The sequence below is a fragment of the Lygodium microphyllum genome, chromosome 16 (genome assembly GCF_053477565.2).
Source record: "Lygodium microphyllum isolate KBCC chromosome 16, Lygodium_microphyllum_v1.1.10, whole genome shotgun sequence".
NCBI lineage: Eukaryota > Viridiplantae > Streptophyta > Polypodiopsida > Schizaeales > Lygodiaceae > Lygodium > Lygodium microphyllum.
The window spans coordinates 88,213,922-88,237,349 of NC_141150.1; the positions used below are offsets into that span (position 1 = coordinate 88,213,922).

Below are 23,428 nucleotides of genomic sequence, written 5' to 3' on the forward strand. Positions count from 1 at the left end.
GGAGACTTGGACTAATGAGGAGTTCAAACATATCAAGAGGAAAGCTTATGGCTTTTTTCTTAAAGAATGACATCTATGGAAGCACACAAAGAAGAAGAAAGGAGCACCTGTCCGAGTTTTAGGTAACAAAAGATTGCAACACAAGTAATGAAGGAATTTCATGAAAGCCTGTGGGCTGGCCATAGAGGCATATGGGGAACCTTTAGTAAAGTCAAAGAAAAATATTGGTGGCAAAACATGTATCGGGACATAGCACATTTTATTGAAACCTGTTTTATGTGTCAAATGTATTCTATGATCAAGCATCGAGATGGGTTACAACCAACTTATCCTTTGTCTATACATTATAGATGGGTTATTGATCTTGTAACCATGCCTACAGGAATATGGAATATGCGGTATTTGGTGCTTGCAAGAGAGGATCTAACCAATCAAGTTGAAGGCAAAGCCTTAACAACCAAATCCACTCAAACTGTTTGTCGTTTTTTGCTTGAAGAAGTATTTTGTAGATATGGTTGTGTGGGTAAAGTAACTGCAGATAGAGGAGAGTTGGATGCTGATGAGGCACGCAACTTCTTTGCTCAATTGGGTATTAAGTTGGCTTTAACTTCAGCCTACAACCCTGAAGGCAATGGAAAGAGTGAGAGAGGTCATCAAACTATTCTCAAAGCTCTAGCAAAGTATTGTAGAGGAAAGATCAAAGAATGGCCTAAAATGCTACATTTTGCATTATGGGCTGACTGGACTACTCACAATTCAGTGACTGGCTATATGCCAGCTAAACTTGTGCATGGACAATAACCAATTATGCCAATTGAAGAATCTATTCTCACATGGAGTCTTCTAACTTGGGAGAAAGGAACCAGTAGAGAAGAGTTGCTGACTTTGTGCATATGGCAGCTAGAAATAAGGCTTGAAGATGTTCAAGCAACTATTAAGAAGCTAAAGATATCAAGACTAAAGAACAAAAGAAGATTTGATAAGAGACATCGACTTCGGCCAAGAGCAATTCAAGAAAATGATTGGGTGATTGTCTATGACAGCAGCCTGGACAATCAATACAGTGCTTCTAGGAAGATGGTAAAGCATTGGTTTGGCCTATATGTGGTAAAGATCGTTCATGACATTGCCACATATTCATTGGCTGAATTGGATGGGACAAGCATGAAGATACCCATAGCTGGAAAAAAAAATCAAGCTCTTCAAACGAAGAGAAAGTTCAACATATAAGCTAGAAAACTTGAATATAATTCAAGAGCATGAAGACATAGAGGAAGAAGAAGAGGCAAAAGATGAAGACATTGACATGATTGAAGATACTTCTTCTGACACTGCAAATCCGTAAGACTTTGGCACATGCTAGAGGATGTGCACGTTAGGAGGGTGTTGAGTGTTGAAATGACTTGTTTTTTGGCTGATTTTTGTTGTTTTTGAGAGCTGAATGGTTGATTTTATGGGATGATTGATTGATTTGGAAGTGGTTTGAGAGTGTTTTGGATGATATTGATTGTGTTTTGGAAGATCATGATGTTTGTTGATGGTTCTGTGATGTTTTGATAGGTTCTGATTGGTTCTGTATACCTTCTGTTTTGGTCTGTTTTGTTCTGATTGTCTTCTGTAAAGAGGGATAGAGTATTGATTGATGAAGAATGAGATATTGTGAAAGCTTATTGAATGGTTTGTGAGAGTTTGAAGTGGTTTGAGAGTGAGTTATGTGGTTTTGATGACCTTCTGTAACCTTCTGTAGGTCTTTTGTAGAGCTTCTGTTTCTGTACTGTAACTGTTCCGGTACTGTTCTGTAAGTGTTCTGTGGAATGTATGTGTGACTTTGGAAAAGTTTTCTAGCCTTGGAAAGAGGTGAATACAAGTGCAAAAGAGCTGAAGGAAGTGGAAGAAGTAGCTGCTGAAGACTCAAGTGAAGACTAGAGTGAAGTGACAGTAGTGAGCTGTGAAGAGACACTGTAGTGGCTCTGGTGACCTTTCATATCAGACATACCTCTTGGGAGGGGTATCCACGACCTAAGAGTGATTATTGAGAGTAATTTTTGAGAGATTGTAGTGAGGATATGATGTATTATTGATGGAGTGTGTGAGAGAGAGTCAGATATAGCCAATTCTATTCAAACAGAGTGATTGTATATGAGAGATTGAGAGAGAAGACTATGAAGATATTGAAGATGAATACTATGTGATGTATTTCCAATTCAAGATGGTGTATTTCTTTGCTTTCTTTGTTCTATTGATGGATTTTGTGAAGATATTGAAGAATATGGTTGATTCTATTAAAAACCGTGGGAGATTCACATGATGCTGCATGAAGATTTGTTGTGCCTGGTGTTCTTTTCTTCATTGTGATCATATGAAACATGATAAACAAGCTTGTTGATGTTACAAGATATATTTTCTTGCAAGAGAATTCCCTTTTCCTTGGTGTTCCTCTCGGGGCTCCATGTTTTTGGTGCGCAGCCGGGGAAACTTGCCATCAACAAGCACCAAAAGAGGCTGAAAATGAAGGAATTGGCATTGCCAAGAAGAGAAGAATTCAATGGATGTTTGTAAAATTCCTTCTTCCACTGAAGAGTTGGAATTTCTCATAATCAAAGCCACTTTCCACAAGAAGTTCATCCCACAATGGCGGAAACACATCACCATCATGATGCATGCTCTATGTGGTGGACAGTTTCCTCTTCCTATTGAAGCAGCAGAAACTTGCATCTTGGTGGCAAACTGTTTGGGAACAAACTGAAGAACAGAAACAGAGAGAATGAACATCCATGGAAGATTTGGCATTCATTGAGAAGTTTCCAGACAACATCAAGTGGGAGATTGTGAAGAAGCTACAGGAGTCTTGGTCTGTAGAGGTTCACAGGGACAAGAAGGAAAAGAGTTGGAATTTGTTCGTGGATGCTCAACAGCAAGATACATGGGATGCTTGGTGTACTGATAATCTTCTGTTTGTTCAATTAGCAACCCACTGGAAGTTGGTAGACAGAGTGTTTTTCACAACATACACTGTTGAAACCATCAGAAGCTGGCATTACTATGATGATGGCACCACCACCATGCTCAGACGTATGCATTTTGACACCTTCAGAACCGAATACCTTCCTCTGTGCAGTGGCATGAAAGCAGAATTTAGGGACGTTGAAAAGAAAGAAGTAGAAGAAATGTTGGCAAGAGAGTCCTCCAGAGACTGAAGCCTTCTGTTAACCCTCTGTGGAGCACTAACAACATAGTGGAGTCAACCCCCTGATGAATGACGCGATAAAAAGGAAAGCGTTAGAACGAGTCCAGAGGTACGTAAGAAGAGAGAAAGCAAGAATCAAAGCTGAGAGCGAGCTCGCAGCAGAAGCCGCCTTGGACGCCCTTGCGGAACTCTTTACAGAAGTCCCAATGGCACATCAAGCCCTTCCTCCTCCTGCTGGAGGTCCACTTCCAAGCCAGATCCGTCCTGGAAATATTGATGACAGACCAGCGAATGTAGTTCCATTGCCAGTTTTTAAGGGAGAGTACAATGAAGACCCCGATCTTCATGTAGCAGAGTTTATGGTAGCATGTGTGGCTAACAATGCCAGAACCCCTGAGCATTGGTTAGCGATATTCCCCGCCACTTTCAAGGGCGCGGCGTTTCAGTGGTATGAGAGACAAGCAGCAGGAACTTTTGGCACATGGGACGACCTGAAGTTGGCCTTCCTCACTAAATTCAAGCGTGAAGGTTTTGAAGAGCGGATGAGAGAGGAATTTATGAACCTAAGTCAGTCCTCTGGAGAAAGAGTGAAAGCCTATGTCTCACGAATGGAATCCATCCTGAAGAGATGGACTAACCATAATCTAGATGATGGCATTCAGAAGGGAGTGTTTCTCAGAGGATTACAACCAGAAGTCCGTAAGTTTGTGGAGCTACAAAGACCAGCTACACTACAAGCTGCAACAGAAGGTGCAAGACTGTACGATGAAGTGGAAGCTAGATTAGCAATGAATACAGGAAGAGGAGTCTTACCTCCTCTGATGCCAGGAATGATGTATCCACCAAATGCAGTTGCTGGGACTGTTCCCTACCCCTACCAACACATGCCCCCGGTATCACAGTACAGTGCACCAAATCCATAGTGGCCACAATCCATGCCTCAAATGATGGTTCAACCACAACAACAATGGTCCCAACCAATCTCCTCAATGCAAAATCAGCAGCAACAGTGGAACCCTACCAACTGGAGTCAACAGCCAACAGTTCAAACAGGAGCTCTGAATCAGAACCAGAACAGAGATCCCTCTGTACCAACCCAACCAGTTTATGCAGTGATTACAGAGCCTCCTCAAAACCCTCCTGCCAGTACGTCCGGAGGAGAAAGCTTGAAGGATTATTTATCTAACTCAATTGCAAACATAAAAAAGGAGTTGATGGATGTGATTACAGAACAACTACAGACGTTGAAAGTGAATACCGCTAGCATATCCAACGTTGCAGGATCAGGAAGAGATGTGATGCGGTCAAATACTTGGTGTGGTAAGTGTCATCAGGCAGGTCATTTAGCCACTGAATGTACACGGGAACCAACCATCCCTGGAGCCTTCTGTTCCTACTGTTTGCGGAAGAATCATACAGAGGACATTTGCTCTCTGAAGGAGATGCATGATAGGAGAAGGAAGGAAGAAGACGCAAGATTCAACCTGCTGGAATCCAAAATGACCACACAAGATATTGGACCCAAGCCTAGAGAGTTTGGTCCTAATTTTGGACCCAGAAGATTTCCCTCTCAAAGTTACAGAGGAAGACAGTCTGGCGGTGGTCAGAGATCAGAAGTGGAGTGTTACAGATGCGGAGAAAAGGGACACATCTCACCAAATTGTCCAAATCCTCGAAGGTCGGTGGATTACAAGCCCTTATGCAGTCGATGCAAAGGAGAAGGCCACACTGCAAAAGACTGTCCAAGCCCAGCCCCAGTGAAAAATAGTGCTACTGATAGTCCAGCCAAGGCCCAAGAGCCTACCTCCAATTTGGTGGAATTGGAAGTTGCTGCCATCACGCGTGCAAAGCAGAAGGAACCACCTACCCAGAAAGAACATAACCCTCCTGTCAGAATAGTGAAGTTTAATCTTCCACCAGAAGAACAGAACAGAACAGAGCCTAACAGTGCCGTACAGAGCCCTACAGAGCCACAGAGAGTTACAGAGACAATTACAGAGACAGGACCAGAGGTCCAGGATACAGAAGAGGAGGAAGTGCCACAAGTGGCAGAAGAAGCTCCTGTAATGCCTCTGTTGGAAGAAAGAGGGAAAATGAAAATGGGTGTTGCCCCATTTCCTAACCGATTAGAAAAGCCAGTGAATCCTATTAAGGAATACGATCTAGTTAGAGATCTAGATACCTTTAAACCAAACCTCACATTCCGACAATTATTGATGTTGTCTCCCAGTTGCCGGAAAAGATTCAAAAGTATACTGACAAAAAGACGTGGTTTAAGGATTGCTCCCTCAACAGTGACAAAGTCCAACAAGGCTCCAGAGCCTGTAAAAGAAGTGGATGTGGCTAACGCTTTCCTAGATCCGGGTACTCCAGAGACTGGCGTATGGATAGAAGGCTGCTTCATTGCAAATGCACTGATTGATGGTGGTTCATCAGTGAACATTATGACGGATGTGACGATGAAGGATCTAGGCTTACAAGGTGTGCAACCAACCCAATGGCTCATCAGACTGGCGGATCAGAGTAGAATCAAGCCTTTGGGCATTCTTCCATATGTGAAGACTACAGTGGCTGGAAAAGATTATTGGCTAACCTATTTAGTGGTGAAGCCAAACTCTTATGGTACATCCTATCCTCTGTTACTAGGCAGACCATGGCTTTTTGAAGCCCGAGCAAGGACTGATTGGTTCAAAGGAACTTTGACCTTGGGTAGAGGACCCAACAAAGTGGTGCTGAAACTGTATGGTTCTCAAAAAGGACATGGATCCACCTCCTTGGAATTATCTTCTGACTCCCCTAATGAGGCTACAGATGGAACATCAGCAGATGAAGATGCTGTCAAACAGATCCTTCCCAAGAAAACAGTGGCACATTCTTTAACAGTGGATACTGTAAGCCGACTTCCAAAAGATGCAAAGCCATTATCAATGGGTGAATACTTCCTGCCTGAACCAGGCATGACTTCTGAAATCACCTCTGACAGTGAGATAGAGGCATGGATGTACTGCTCTCCCTGTTACATGGTCACAGCAGCAGCAGAAGTAGACGCAGAGACAGAGGCAGAAGAGGAACCAGGGAATCTGTTCTTCTGTTACAGAGCTCCTACAGAGACAGAAGCAGAAGCAGAAGCAGAAGCAGAGACAGAGACAGAGACAGAAGAGGATGGATATGATATGGACGAAGAAGATTATGAAAGTGAGCCAGAAGAGTCTATCCCACTTGAAGAGGATACATTTGAAGAAGAAGTTCCAGAAGTATCAGAAGCCGATGAGCTCATGCTATGGGACAGAATGATGATGATACCATTTGGTCTGGTAAATGGATCTTCTCATATGCAAAACCTTTATAAGAAATGGATTAAGAAGCACAAGCCGTCTTTCAAGTGTGGCTCCTGCCGTCCTAACCTATTTTTGCCGAAGAAAGATGATGATGATGCACCGTGCCAACAAGCACCAGTCCCACCAACCCAACCGGCATCAGAGGGTCCCTGTTATGTGACGTTCCTGGATGTATCTTCAGAAGATGAGTCTTCAAGCCAAGAGGTAATTAACTTTGAAACCAAACCCGGAACGGCTCTAATCCCATTCCAACGTCTTAAGGAGCAACCTAAGTCTCCACCAAAAGAAGAAGTTGGTTCTAGTAGGACATCAGAAGAGGACATCACTCCCTTGAAGGAGTCGGATCCGTACCCAGAAGCAGTCCGCGGGACCTTCATTCGTGAAGTAGAAGGTGAAAGGCAGTTAACCTTTGTGGATTCAGAAGGCACTGAACGCCACTTGAAGGTGGGTAGCAGCCTCCCAGAAGAGGAGTTATCAACCTTGTACAACTTGTTGAAAGAGAATTTGGACGTGTTTGCGTGGTCTTACAAAGACCTAAAGGGGATTGATCCCACAATATGTCAACATCATATTGATTTGGAGCCTGATGCCAAGCCAGTACGGCAACGACAGAGGCGAATGAACCCGAATTATTCCACATTGGTGAAAGCGGAGCTGCTGAAGCTTCTGGAAGCCGAGTTCATCTATCCAGTGGCAAACAGTGAATGGGTTTCACCCATCGTGGTTGTACCCAAGAAGAATGGCAAATTGCGAATATGTGTGGATTTCCGAAAGCTTAATTCCAAGACAAAGAAGGATCACTTTCCTATCCCTTTCACAGACCAACTGTTGGACACAGTGGCAGGACATGAACTTTATTCTCTTCTGGATGGATTCAGCGGATACAACCAAGTCCAAATCGCAGAAGAAGACCAATCCAAAACAACCTTCACCACAGAATGGGGGACCTACGCTTACCGAGTGATGCCATTTGGGCTCTGCAATGCCCCTGCTACTTTCCAACGAGTCATGATGGCCGCATTTCAAAATCATCTGCATGACTTTATTGAGGTATATTTGGATGACTTCTGTGTCTATAGTTTGATCAGTGAACACTGGGGACATTTGGAACAATGCTTTGGCCGATGCCGGGAGTATGGGATTTCCCTCAACCCCGACAAATGCATCTTTGGGGTCTCTTCTGGAGTCCTGTTGGGCCACATTGTCTCTGCACAAGGGATATCAACAGACCCTGCAAAGATCGAAAAGATTGCAGCTTTGGCAGCACCCACCAACCTCAAACAGTTGAGGGGATTCCTAGGCCATGTGGGTTACTACAGAAGGTTCATAGCCCATTTTGCGACAAAGGCAACCTCCTTGCACAAGCTCCTGAGGAAAGATGCAGAGTTTACTTGGACAGAAGAATGTGACAAAGCCTTCCACACTCTGAAGCAATGTCTGATAGAGGCACCCATTCTGCAACCTCCTGATTGGACGAAAGAGTTCCACGTACACACTGATGCATCAATTGAAGGCTTAGGTGTTGTCCTCTGCCAAAAGGGCTCCTCGAAGTTGGATCAACCGATCTATTATGCAAGCCGAAAAGTCACTGATAGGGAACGAAACTATACAGTGACAGAGCTGGAGTGCTTGGCAATGGTGTTTGCCCTGGAGAAGTTTCGCCATTACCTCCTATCTACTCACTTTAAATTTTATGTGGATCATGAGGCCCTGTCCTTCTTAATGAACAAAGCAGATGTGAAAGGACGAATGATGAGATGGCTCCTTTTATTCCAGGAGTTCGACTTTGAGGTGATTACTAAGCCTGGTCGTTCCCATGTCCTGGCTGATCATCTGTCGCGTATCCCACAAACTGCAGACGAGGAACGAGATGATCCAGACCTCCCTGATGCTTCCCTATTCTTGGTAGAAACTGTAACTCCCTGGTATGCAGACATTGCCAATCTGCTGGCAACCCAACAATACCCTCCTGGTATTTCTAGTCGGGAAAGGAAGAAGCTTATGCTAGAATCAGCCCCATATACCCTGCTAGGTGGTGCACTGTACAAGAAAGGCAAAGATGAAGTACTCAGAAGATGTGTTGCAGGAGAAGAGATTGGGATTGTTTTGAAGGCTTGCCACGACGAGCCATGTGGAGGTCACTTTGCAGGAGAAGCTACAGCTAGGAAGGCTCTGCTAGCAGGATATTGGTGGCCTACCATTCACAAAGATTCCTATGATTACTGTAAAAGATGTGATGCTTGTCAAAGAATGGGGAAACCCACCAAGACAAGTGCCATGCCGCTGCAACCTATCCTTCCGTTAAAGCCGTTTGAGAAGTGGGGCATCGACTTCGTAGGTCCAATCGATCCTCCTACCAGAAGGAAACAGAACCGATACATCCTCGTATGTACAGATTATGTCACAAAGTGGTATGAAGCTAAAGCCCTCAAGCGGGACGATGGTAACAGCGTGGCCCTGTTCATGTACGAGAATATCATCACCCGTTTTGGCAGTCCCTTAGAGCTGGTAAGTGACAGAGGCACTCATTTCCTTAACAAAGTCATGGAAAAGTTGACAGAATTGTATAAGATCCGCCATCGCAAGTCTACTCCCTATTACCCCAGAGCCAATGGCCAAGTCGAAGTCACCAATCGCATCCTCTGCTCGATTTTGACAAGGACGATTGCCGCACATCGTCGTGATTGGGATGATCGACTTACAGAGGCCCTCTGGGCGTACAGAACCTCCCATAAAGCAGCAACGGGACAAACACCTTTCCAGTTGGTGTATGGTACAGAAGCAGTTTTTCCTGTTGAACTGGAGCTACCCTCTTTGAGAGTAGCTATCAAAGAGCGTTTGGGGAATGATGATTCACTGCAACGCCGTCTCCTGCACTTGGAATGTTTGGATGAAATTCGTAGGATGGCTCTACAATGCATGGAAGCCACGCAAGCTCGACGTAAGGCTTACCATGACAGTTTCATCAAGCACAAGGAGTTCAAAGAAGGTGATTTGGTCCTAGCCTATGATTCACGATTTGGCAAGTTTCCTGGCAAGCTCCAACAGCGGTGGATGGGCCCCTATAAGGTACTTGCAGTCAACCCTAATGGCTCTGTCCAAATACAGACCGTTGATGCCTCCGATGATCCCTTTCTGATTAATGGATATCGCCTGAAGAAGTACTTCCCTCCTTGGGGATCTTAACAATTACGGACACTTGATCCTTTCCCTCGTTGGTGCGGCATTGTACTTCTTATGATGCCACTTCTGATAGCCGTTCTTCAAACACTCCTGATGAAGTGGACGCAACCCTCTGTCCCCTCAAATCCCCCTTCCAGCCTTGATTTCTTATCCTCTATTTTCCACCAACATCAGTGGAGAGGTTGGTTCTGACACATGGTTTTTCCACCATTCCCTTGTTCAAAGAAAAAAAAAGAGAGAGAAAAACAAAATATATCGGTCATGGGAGAAAAGGACTTAGGTCCCTGTCATGCCGACCTATCCTTCGAGAAAAGGTGGAAACACCCTCGGGCATAGGGGAAAATAAAGAGAAAAAAAAACAAAGAAGAGAAAAAAAAACAAACAAACAAATCTGTTATGAGAGAAAAGGAAGCAATTCCCTGTCATAGCAGGCCTCGTTCCAAGAAAAGGTGGTAAACACCCTTGGGCGAGAAGCTGGCTGTGGAAAAGGTGGTAACACCCAGCAGTCCAGAAAGCGGATTCATTGATTGATATCCCTAGGATCCAATTCCGACGCTGCCTCCCTTGGTACGCTGTGTCCGGGGTCTCTTTGCAAAGTGACTAACTGTCCTCTAGCAGACGACATGTTCCTATCCAACACAATGTTCGATTTGATGGCTACCTCCCTGGGTACGCCTCTTCAACAACTGATGACGCGATCTTCATCGACAACCCCTTGAGTGATGTGAGCTTTCATCCTAACCGGATGGGGAAGTGAGTATGGTTGCCCTCTGTATCTATCAACAATGAGTGAGACAGAGGGTGGGGCGAGAGACCAGTCTTTTCCCTTCAAATCGAATGAGAGGTGAGAAGTATGAATGAAGTGTTGCACGCACGGGATGGGCCTCTCAATGCACAAAGCACGATTTGTTTCTGTGCACTGCACCATAAGGCTCCCTGGCCTTCCTTCTCGCACCGTATGCCGACACAGGGCGGGATGCACAGTTGCACCATCAAATGCGCACAAGGCATACAATCTTTGCACAAGTGACTGTGAGGATTACATCAATGGGTTTCAGGAAAAGGCTGCCCTCCTGTATCTATCAACAGAGAGTGAGACAGAGGGTGGGTTGAGTGTGACTGGAGTTTATTCAATCATTTCCCGAGAGGTGAGATTGAGGGACGTTACGACACTTGGAGTCAGGTATGTTCCCGTTTCCCTATGCACCCACGGGATGGGTCTTTACCATCAACACAAGACACATCACCCTGTTCTGTGCACTGCACCATAAGGCTCCCTTGCCTTCCTCCTTGCACCTATGCCAGACGGGTTGGACGCACTAATGCACCGTCAATCGTGCACCCTGGCATACTCCTTCTGCACCATTTCCCCCTTTGTCGATTCCTCAACCGGGTATGAGATATGGGTTTTAATCATTCTTTCTCGTGTGATATTAGTCATGGGGCGAGTGACTGTTCTTTCATTTCAATTGAGTGACTGTGAGTTGAGTGCAATATCCCTCATCATCGACAACGAATTTCCTGCGATTCCTTCCATCAGCTACCTCCCTGGGTGCTGTTGCGTGGTCCCTGCCATGACGAACGTGTGCCAAGAAGATGCCTTGCTCCCTCCAGCGCCGACAACAACACTGGACGTGCCGTTGACACTCAACCTTGATTCTTGACGCAACGGGCCAAGTTTTTCTAACCCTACAACTTCTGTTTCTTAGTGATGTTCATGTTTTAAGTGTGGGGAAGTTAGTGGATGGTCTGTGGCATGGTCCCAGGTCCCTAATGCTCGGTTAACCCTATCCGTTAAGGTCTTAAGTGTGAGGACGCGTCCCTGCGCGTCTACATTGCAGACTCATCTGCATATGCCTTATTTTGCTCATGCATATATACCATGCCTTGCTTTTATCCTAATGGGGTCCCTTCCCACCCACCCGGTTATGTTCCACCCACCCTTGGGGCTGTTCCCTTGCAGTATTCCTTCATTCCCTGATTTTGAGGTTTTTCCATGTGAATGCACCCTACGTTCACTTAAATCCAAATCCAACCTTATAGCCCTGTTCCTCCCATTGAACGGTCCATTTTTCCTTTTTACCTACTCCTGTTCTGGTGCACGGTTTTTGAGTTATTAATTTTTGAACCATTTTACACAATTCAGACGGTTTTCCATGTGAACGCGCTTTTCTTGCTTCGAAACCGTGATTTGACGTCATAACCCTGACCAACGCTTCTCCCCTGACATTTTTTCTTTTTATTCCACATCATCCCGATACACGGTTTGTCCGTTATTAATTTTTCGGGTTTTTAAGCATTTTTCGTGCGTATTTTTGACATTTTTCCATGTGAACTTGCCCTATTGGCATCGGAATTCCAATTTGATTTGACAGCCGTGTCCGCTGTGCCTTCCCCTACCTTTTTCCTTTTTCCTCCACCCTTTTTCGACTTTCGGATTTTTATTTATTAATTTTTAAATGAGTTTTCGGGAGTATTTTTGGAGTTTTTCACATATGAACCCCTTCTACTTCCGCCGGAACTGCGGTTTAACGTGATAATCCTGTGCCACTCCTCCTTGCGGACCTTTTTCCTTCTTACTGCATGTCATTCCGATGAACGGTTTGTCCGATATTAATTTCCGATCCCATTTTCGGGTTTGTTTTTTGGGTTTTTTCCATGTGAACGCGTCTTACCTTAGTCGGAATTATGTTTTCACATGATAGGATTGTCGGGCACATCTTTTTGTACAGTTTTCCTTTTTTCCGCACCTCATTCCGATGCACGGATCTTTCGATATTAATTTTTAAATTGCGTTTTTGGTTCGTTTTTTGTGTTTGTTGCACGTGAACGCCCTTTACCCCTCCTGGAACCCCCGTTCCGTATTTTTCCTGTTTCCCTCCTGTCGTCCTGCCCACTTTTCGTTTTTACGATATTTCGTTTTGACATCCGGATTGGGAGTTATTAATTTTTCTGTATTTTTGTGTTTTTTCTCGCGCTCGTTTTGCGCGTGAACGCGCCCTTTTTCAATTTAACGCGTCTCCACGCGCCCCGGTCGTGTCCGCGTACCCCGTACCGTCCTCCCCGCGTCATTTCAATTCCGTCACGGCAAATTTTTTTTACCTCGCCCCGTGCACGTGCGCGGGACGGGGATCCGCCCATCCTCCCTAGCCCCTGCCCACCCCAACCTGCCCGCCCACCTCTTTTTGAACAAAAAAAAAAGAAAAAAAAAAAGAAGAAAAAAAGAAAAAAAAAAAACAAACGACACCCCCTCCCGCCAACCGTCTTCCCCCACTTCCTCTCCCCTCTTCTCTCTCTTTCTTCTCTTTCTCTCTCTCTCCCTCTCTGCGCGTACCCTCCTCTCTCTCTCCCTTCTTCTTTCTTCTCTCTCCTCTCCCTTCTCTCTCCTCCTTCTCTCATGCCCGCCATCGCCCTCTTCTCTCTTCTTTCTTCTCTCCTCCCTTCTTCCTTCTCTCTTCTTTGTTCTCTCCTCCTTCCTGCCGACCTTCTCCTCCTTTTCTCCTTCCCTCTTCCTCCCCTCTTCCTCCTTCTTCCTCCCCTCCTCCTCCCTCTTCCTCCCCTTTTCCTTCCTCTCCTCGCCACGCCGCCCTGTCGTCGCAGGAGGCCGCGCCGTCGCCCGTCAGGAGGCTCTGCGCCTCGCCGCCGCCAGCAGCCGCCCCGCTGCCCGAAGCCGCTGTCGTCGCAGGAGTCATCGTCGCCCGCCCCTCCGTTTGCCGTCCGTCGCCGTCGCCGTCGCGCCCGTCGCTGCCGTCCCGCACCGCCAGAGCCGCCACGCCGCCGCCTAGTGCCCTCTGCCCGCCGTTCGCGCCACTTCCGCCGCCGTCAGCAGCCGCCCCGCTGCCGTTGCCCGCCGCCGTCGTCTGCTGCAGCGCCGAACCGCCTCGCCGCGCCACGACCGCCACGTCGTCCGCCGTCGCCGCCCGGCCCACGCCGCCGCCACCTCGCCGCCCCGACCGCCAACTCCCCCTTCTCCTCCACCTCCACCCTCCACCTCCTCCACTACCTCCTTCCAAGGTAGTTACAACTGACCTAGTTAGTAACTAACCTAGTTAAATCCTAACTCACCTAGTTAATCCTAACTGACTTAGTTAATACTAACTTAACTAACTTAGTTAGAACTAACCTAGGTTGATTTCCATGACTAACATGACTAACCTAACTTAAGTAACTTAAGTGACTTACGTGACTTGTGACTAATGTGACTTATGTGATTTATGTGATCAATGTGACTTACTTAATCACAACATTCATTTTTTCATTAAAAAAATTTAAAAAAATTTCTACAAATTCCTTCTGTCTTTTGTTAATTTTTGGACCTTTGTCTGCTAGGAATTGCCTTTCCTATAATTTTAGAAAAATCCATCTTTCCTAAAATTACCCATAAATTGCCAAAAAAATAGGAAAAATCATTTAAAAATGGTAAAAATTGTAAAAAATTCTAAAAACCTTCTAAAAAATTTCGCTCACCTCCCTTGCTCATTTTTCATTTATTCAAATAGATAAAAAATTACAACTAAAAATACAATAAAATAAATAAAAATAAAAACCCAACATCAATCAACTTAATACATCTGCTAAGGTGTTATTTGTTGTTTCATCAGTGCTTTTTGCTTTTCCTTTCCTGGGACTCTTCCGTGCGCATTCCTTCATTTCATACACACCCTGCCAGGTATTTATTTTTTGTTATTTCTTTATTTATTTCCCCCCTTAATCACAATTAATTGTTAAAATAAATCTTTAATCCACCCACCGTTTCCACGCGCATTCGCGCTAAATACACATTTTTTTAAATTTAAAAAAAACCAGCCGTTCACTTAGCATGCGCTACGTGCGCTAAAGAGGCACTCTAAAATTTTAAATTAAAATCAACCAGCCGTCACATGAGCACGCGCTGGCAAAAAAGCGCTCCACATCACTTTAATTATAATCAATGAATTGCATTTAGAGACCCAGTCGAGAATCGAAGTCCGGGAATCGTATAACTGCACCGTTTAACCTAATAATTGGTAAATCAATTTATAAAAAGGAACCGCCATTTTCTTATTAAGGTTTATCACCTAATAAAAATTCACCCATTTTTACTAATTGATTCAAATCAACTCTTCATTAAATTCATTCCCCCCTCACTGCACTTACTTCCCTTTTTAATGAACCGTTTCGTGGGATGGGTATACGCAGTTCTTAGTGATGTTTTCCATGGTCCAGTCTTGGTTCCATCACATATGTCGTATTGATATGTGTCAGATATGATCTGGTTTTGGTTTCATGTCTTAGTTACGGTTACGGGTACGGTATGCAGTTTTTTATTTTATTGCCTGATACGGGGTTCAGGGTGTTTGTTTGATGCATCGCATGAAGCTTTCGGTCGCATTTGTCTCAAGGTCATGTCAACTTTTTTCTAGGATGTGGTTTGCTTGGGGTTAGTAGGTCGTGTCACGTCTTGATTGGTAATTCTCTTATCCTTGGTTTTTTTTGTCTGTTGGTCTGCAGGCATTCACCTTGATTGTCTGTGTTTGTGGTGTGTGTGTAACCATCTGAATGGCGCCTTCTCATGCTCCTCCCCCTATCCAGTACGTCCCACTAGTTAGTAGGGATTACTCGTCCCTACTTACTTTTGAGCCCCTCATGAAGGCAGGCCTTGCTGCTTTTGTGGCCACTCCTTTTCCATTACTTCCAGAGGATCCGTCCGTATGCGATGAGTTCCTGGCCTCTTACAGCAAGAAGACAGGAGTAGTCCAAGGCATGTCTATGACATTGACGTCTCGAGGCTTAGGGAAGGCTTTGTCCTTACCCTCCAAAGGGGAACCTTTTGTGACCACTCGACAGCTCTTCTCTAATGAAGAGATTCTCAAACTGTTGCAGAAGCAGACAAGGGAGGTCCTTGATGTTAAGAAAGTGATAAACTCTTCAGGAGTTTCGTTTTCTATGATTACTGATCCCGTCTGGAAGACGATGTGCCAGTTCCTTCAGGACAGGTTCATGCCTGCCAAAACGCCATCCCACTATTTGTCCAAAGAGCTTTTCACAGCTTCCAGGATGGTGCTAAAAGGAGTTGCCATTGATTGGAGCACCTACCTCCTTACTAAGATGGATCAACATTTTGTTAAAGTCACGAGGGGTAATGTTACCAATGTTACCTACGGATCCTATTTGTCAGCCTTCTTGACCTATTCAGGTTTACAAAAGACTGTACCTCCACCTCCTCCATCAGATCCAGTACCTCCTCCTCCACCTTCAGAAGAGTCAGCACCTATTGACATTGAGGATGATGATTCTCCGCCTCCCCTGGTCATACAGCGCAAACGCTTGAAGAGGGTAGCGGACAAAGCCCCTGCTGTACTTCCCTCAGTGCCTATCCCTGCTACTTCTGGCAGTGAACTCCCTGGGTTTCTCACTTGCAATAACCTATTCAGGGCACATAGAGAAGGATCCTTGGATATATCAGTTCCTTCCTTAAACAGTCTCGTTTCAGGAGATGCGATTCCTTTCCTCTGCAAGGATATTCAAAGTTCCATTGAGTTGTCAGTGACAGCCTGTGTTCAGCAGCTGTACGCATCTTTCTATGAGGAGCTCATGCAGTCCAAAGACCAGTTGCATAAGGCAACATCTGAGTTAGCTTCTGCTAAGGATACCCTAGCAGATCTATTTAAGCAAATGGAACAGCAAACCCAACTGGTTGCCACTCAAAGTGATGAGATTTCTTCATTGAAGACCCAGTTATTCGAGGCTCAGTCACAGGTTACTAGCCTTTCAGTAGAGAAGGAGAGGATGTCCAGTGAAGCGAAAGAATTCCAAGTTCTTTTAGATGACAAGCTTTCAGCTTTACAGATGGCTAATGACATAGTGGCCAACCAAGCCTCCCAAATCCAGCAGTTGCAAGATCAGCTTGTGAAGTCCCGCTCTGTTCCTCCAAGCCCTCCTGTTCCATTAATTCCCTCTCTTTCACAGCAGGACTTGGCTGCCCTACAGAGACAGGCTACTTTGTGCCCTTTATTCCAAGACAAAGTGGAAAGATTGCAGTCCCGAATGGACTTGTTATGGTCTACCTTTGAGCAGTTTCAGGACTTTGTCTTACCTGACCATTCTTTCTTTGTCCACTACCACTTACAGAAGCTGGTCTTCTATATGAAGCTTTCCACGATGGATTTACCTTTTCCAGAGGATGGCTGGAGTGGGGCTTGGTCTGCTGAGTTGTTGACAGAGGTAGTCAGAATGCTCTTTGAAGATTCTGTCACGCCAGACACCATGCTGATGTCATACATGTATCTCCGAGGAGATTTGTTAATTCCAGATGAGGTAGATATGGCATGGTATGTGGGGGATGTGGTCTTACAGGCTGTTCTCTATGTCAATCATTTGGAGTTGCGCATAGCTGATATGTTCCAGAATTATTCCTCCAAAGTAGCTGATTGTCAGGATAGTTCGTGGCATCCTATGATTGATTCAGTGGTCCTCAATCAAAGACAAAACACAGCTCCTACCTTTGTACAGAGTACTAACCAACTGAGGGTGGATCTCTTAACCTATCTTTCCAAACATAATCCATTTGATGCTACCTTCTTTGATGCCTATCAGAGACGATCTCTTTTGGGGCCTTCTGTTCCTACCCTCCTTTATTACCAACAATTGGCTCACCGCTATACTATATATTTTTCCCTTTGTCAAACTAATTCCACAGTAATTTTACCACTTCTTTTCCAACCTTCCAATTTCCCTCAAATTCCTATTTTCACTTACTGTTCCTTTATTGAGGATAGGGTATTTTCCCCTTCTCCACCCTGTCCTTCACCCCTCATTAATGTACCCTCCACATTTCCTATTTATCAATTAACACCTTTCCTTAGTGATTCCTTACAAATTTCTGCCACTCCTTCTTTAACCTTTTCTTCCTTTTATGATTTTTCCTATCCTTCCCTACATTCACTTTCCCTTATTCCATTACCCTCTCCTAACACTTCCATATCTCAACCACCTCAGTTGGTTAGTGACTGTGCCGGTTTTGATACTCAGATTTCCAGAAGAAGGGGATGGAGTTCGGATGATTGCCTTACGGGACCGCAGATTAATTGGCCAGTAATTCCAGGGGAATGGACAGTTTCAAGTCAAGCTTATCAAAACTATGTTCATTTTGCCCAACAATATTCACAGTCTGCAGATCCCTCAGTGAGATTAACTGCTCACTTTGCTTGGTACCTAGCATATATGCATAGGCACTCCCATACTGATTCAAAGCCTATCCCAAAGTTGTGCATGAATGTCAATGTTAGCATTGATTCCCAACAGTTCGAGATACTGTATTTTCATGCCCTCTGTTTGCCTAGCAGATACCTAGTCCTGTTGGAAAGGATGTGCTGTCTCCAATTTTTCCAAAATCCTCCTAAAAACTTTGTAGATGAATCCTTATCTATGGATCGATTCAGACAACATCAATCTTTTAAGAGGGATCATCTTCATTGATACCTTTCCAATGTATGGTGCAAGCTTTTTAATGCCAAACTCTTCTTTTTGAAGAAGTCATTTAGATGGTTGTGTTGTGTATTAGTGTTGTGAGTTTATTTATGTCAAACGAACGTGGTGGATTTTGTGTACGAGCTATATTTTGGAGATTTGTAGAGATGGGGTCGTGGTTGGAGAGTTGAAGCTGATGATGAAGAAGAAGAAACTCTTATATCCTTTATAAATTTGTGGTGATTTTTAGTTTGATAAGAGGTGTTAATGTAAAAGACTTTTCCTTTCTTTGTATTTTTTATATCAGAAACAGGTTATAAGATGGGGTCGTGGTGGATGGATTCTTTTTGAAAAGATATTGAAGATCAAAGTTGAGCTTTTCAATGAACTTGTATTACCTTTTTCCTGGGTCGCGAGGACGCTTCCTTATTAAGTGTGGGGATATGTTGAGTGTTGAAATGACTTGTTTTTTGGCTGATTTTTGTTGTTTTTGAGAGCTGAATGGTTGATTTTATGGGATGATTGATTGATTTGGAAGTGGTTTGAGAGTGTTTTGGATGATATTGATTGTGTTTTGGAAGATCATGATGTTTGTTGATGGTTCTGTGATGTTTTGATAGGTTCTGATTGGTTCTGTATACCTTCTGTTTTGTTCTGTTTTGTTCTGATTGTCTTCTGTAAAGAGGGATAGAGTATTGATTGATGAAGAATGAGATATTGTGAAAGCTTATTGAATGGTTTGTGAGAGTTTGAAGTGGTTTGAGAGTGAGTTATGTGGTTTTGATGACCTTCTGTAACCTTCTGTAGGTCTTCTGTAGAGCTTCTGTTTCTGTACTGTAACTGTTCCGGTACTGTTCTGTAGACTGTTCTGTAAGTGTTCTGTGGAATGTATGTGTGACTTTGGAAAAGTTTTCTAGCCTTGGAAAGAGGTGAATACAAGTGCAAAAGAGCTGAAGGAAGTGGAAGAAGTAGCTGCTGAAGACTCAAGTGAAGACTAGAGTGAAGTGACAGTAGTGAGCTGTGAAGAGACACTGTAGTGGCTCTGGTGACCTTTCATATCAGACATACCTCTTGGGAGGGGTATCCACGACCTAAGAGTGATTATTGAGAGTAATTTTTGAGAGATTGTAGTGAGGATATGATGTATTATTGATGGAGTGTGTGAGAGAGAGTCAGATATAGCCAATTCTATTCAAACAGAGTGATTGTATATGAGAGATTGAGAGAGAAGACTATGAAGATATTGAAGATGAATACTATGTGATGTATTTCCAATTCAAGATGGTGTATTTCTTTGCTTTCTTTGTTCTATTGATGGATTTTGTGAAGATATTGAAGAATATGGTTGATTCTATTAAAAACCGTGGGAGATTTACATGATGCTGCATGAAGATTTGTTGTGCCTGGTGTTCTTTTCTTCATTGTGATCATATGAAACATGATAAACAAGCTTGTTGATGTTACAAGATAGATTTTCTTGCAAGAGAATTCCCTTTTCCTTGGTGTTCCTCTCGGGGCTCCAGAGGGGGTGAACGTCGTGCCGCTACATGCACACCGTGTAAAAAAATCTAGAGTGTGGCTTCCTTTTGATTTAGAGAGCCAATGCCACTTTATACATTAGTATTAGTGTCCATCGTTCAAAATATTAGACTTTTCTAGACAAATATTTAGTCAATTTTTGATATTCTAGATATTATCTCTTGTAAAAATCCATAAAACTATAAATAACTTCTAGATTAGGAGGACATGTAAAAGAAAGCATGTAGCTTTCAGCCAATTTGAGAGGATTTTATGTAAAAAAAGAGATTAGTGAAATCGCGCGATGTGTGATCGCTATTTTCAAGTAGTAAACATCACTTCCAAAGTGGGAGATAAAGAAGGAGTGATCTGGCATGATTCTGGCCACGTGTCCTGGTATTTAACTCCCCTTTCGGAGTCATTGGAAGCATCAAATTGGTGATCTGAGCAGCATAGAGAAAGGTATTATTTTGTGCACGTTTTAATCTGTTAGAGTTATATTTTCTCATAATACTGAAAGAAACTGACAATGTAACGTATGCACTAGAATCATCCAGGACACGTCTTAGCAGTCCATCGGAAAGGATGTCTAGAAAGCTCTGCCCGACACTCCCATGGAATGATTTGCGATCTAGGTCTTCCCGCGTCTGCCACGTAGCGGAAGTATCCTGGCCGTTCTCACTTAGGATCGACTGGAATTAGGGTTATCCTGATTGGTCATTATCTAACTAGCATCGGACCCAAGTGTACTACTTTATGTAGAAACGCCAGATCCAAAGCGGATTTATGCTACACTTTGTTCAATGAGAATGGGAAACAAGAGGGATGCAAAGCTCAACCTCTCTGCCATAAGGCATAGTCCCATTTCGTTCCCCTAAAATAGCGTAAATCGGTTAAGACATAACTCTAGGTTATCGCTTTCATTATTCATTTTCTTTGATGATCATACCGCTGTTCTTCGAGATTTTTGAGAAAAGTTCCCGGCTAACCGGGACCACCCAACCGTAGGACAGACCTATGGCCCATCCTCCGCACTTTCCTCGATTTGTTTTAGTTATGTAATTATCTAACACATTAATTTGACATGTAATAATCAGCTTCCTTAATTAATCCGTTAAGCACTAGTTCTTTCACGTAATCTTATCAGGTGACATAGAAAAACAATATCAAACAAGTTCTTTAGTAACACATCATCATTTTTATCTTTGAAATACAAGGAGTTCCGCTCATAGGCTTGTACATAATCCGCCCAAAGGATATCCAGTAATCCACAAGGATCGCTAGTCCAAGCTTCCACCTGTAAACTAGTATGCGGGCCTCGAGATCCAATCCCGAGTCACATTAGCCTCTTGTGTAGGACCCGGAAGGCGAGGGATTTATGACCAGAGCCCCCCTGGCACCCAAGCTTCTTCCTGCTCCATGTAGAGCTCAACGGAGAGACCTCTCGTGGCAGGTTCGGTCCACATTCCTGGCGCGGTCAACAACCCCCTTGGTTAGGGTCAGGCAGCCAGTCGGGGGTAACTGAAACTGCCTCTCCCTTTAGGCCTTTAACCTAAAGTATAGATATTCATTTAATTTGTAATTCATAAATCAAACAATGCTCTAAAATCTCTAACAAGCACAAACATTTCCATTAATCGACCTTGTTGTTTGGCAAACTGCTAGGGAATGATTCTTTCCTTTCGAATGCATCAGCACTCGTTCCAAGGTGTCTTGCAACTTGGCAAGATCCCTTATATTCTGGGTTAGGGCGTTCCTTATTAACCCAACTTGGTCAACCCTAAAGTTCATTGGATACTTTAGTTTTCGGTTTTTAACTTTTCTTATTTAGAAGGATATCAAAGAATACATCCTTTTGCAAGATAACTTGTGTAACGATTCGCCATCCTTGTTGAAGGTATTTAACCTTTCTTCTTGTGAATCAATCACAAGACTATATGATATCGTACTTGCTGCGCAAGTTCTGCATGGTAATATACGATGAAATAATCCGTTTTTGTTTCTTTAAGCTGCCATGGACCTAGGGTCTCTTTTTAAGAACCTCGGGGACAAACCCTAGTTCTTTTTTATTTACGATTTATTGACCCTACAATCAGGGAAGATAGTCAAGTGTTTAAGGTATAAACATTTCTTGGTCTTTAAATCATTCCCAAGGCATATTTTTCAGCATAGGTATTTCTAAGTTTACATTAATTCGGTTATCTTTTGGAAGGTAATATTGAGATCACCTTGGCACGATTTGTTATCCTTATGATGATTGATTGTTCAGTCCTAAACTTTAATGCTTTGAGGTTAGGTAAATTCAATTAATCCTCCTTTTTCCTTGCAAACGAAGCTCATGCCAAATAACAATCTTTTCCTTGCTAAGATATGCAATTAGTAATGATAACTTCCTAGAATTCAGCAATGTAAGAAACCTTTCATGAATTTCATCTTCTATGTTGCAAAAAAGAATAGGGTTTAATGGTGTAAGATACAGATTTTATACCTTTAAGATTTAACCAAAATATACTATTATAATAAGTAGATAATCTTGCTCGTAAGTCGTTTTGATGCATGATGCTATTCGAAGGAAACTATGTTCTATACAATATCATTTGTTCAATTAAACTAAACTCCTTCATCGTAAATAACTCGGAAAAATATGACTTATCCCTAACAATTCATCTTTGCATGATTGACTTATCACTGATATAAAACCAAGAAGAAAAAAAAAACCTGGTTTTGGGGTGAGATATCCACATGGATACCGAGAGATGACCCTCCCGCAGCTACTCATTGGACTTTCTTAGGCAGCATCGCAGTTCGAACGTGAAGGTAGTTTTTTTACTCTTTCTTTCGGATTTCCACCATCTCTCTTTCGAGGCAAGAAGTCGTTCAAAAAATTGACCATGAGAAGGGATAATAAGACCTCTAAAATCTTAGCTTCTTCGGAGAGGGAAAGGTTTATAAAGCTTAAGAGAAAAAGGGTCTATAGGATATAATCACGGTGAAAAAGGTTATGTGTGAGTGTGGCTTCACAAACATCTATGAAAGCCTTTGGAGATCTTTTGGGCACTGGAGTGAAAGGACTTAGGGGTTTTTCAAACCTAGGGGGAAAATTTGAAAGATAACACAAGGGTTTATAGTATGGGGGAAAAGGCATGTAAGTAAAAGGGGACACGGGGTTTAGAAAGGCTTAGGGGTGTATTAAAAAAAAGAAATATGAGGGTAAAACACGGGGTTTCAAACACAAGATGGGACTTATGGATTTAGGCACAGGGATTAAGGGTTTTTGACGTCAAGGGAAATGGGCTAAGGTGGCTTTCGAGGGATGCTAGGGGGAAAAAGGGTTTTAATTCCTAAAGTAAGGTGAACTTTACGGGACTTGGGTTAAATATACCATGGGAAAAGGTTTAATGTACCACGGGAAAAGGGGGCTTTAATGTACCCCAGAAAGGGGGTTAAATCTACCACGGGAAAAGGGGGTTTGGGAGGAGGCCCTTAGAAGTTACTAGAAATTTCTAAGGCTTCTAGCTACTATCGTGGCAGGGAGAGGAGCTAGGATGACGACGGCCAGCATGGCCAGGCAGCCGTGATCCCAACGGAGCTGGTGGCGGCTCTTCGTACCAACGGCAACTCTAGGCATCAGCGGCGGCAGCCAGCGTACGGTGCCCCTCTCGACCCTCCAATCACGACACGGCCCGCGGCGACCCTTCTTTCCCCTGCGTGCGTGGTTGCCCCCAATCAGTGATCGATCCTCCAGATTTTCTCC

General features: G+C 43.6%; 1 non-coding gene across 1 annotated transcript; it reads left to right on the forward strand.

Moving 5' to 3' along the window:
* The first annotated feature begins 18,480 nt into the window (after nt 1–18,480).
* On the forward strand, nt 18,481–18,548 carry LOC148023084 (small nucleolar RNA SNORD36). Its single transcript, XR_015693664.1, has one exon. It is a non-coding gene; the product is annotated as a small nucleolar RNA SNORD36 (small nucleolar RNA).
* The last annotated feature ends 4,880 nt before the right edge of the window (nt 18,549–23,428 follow it).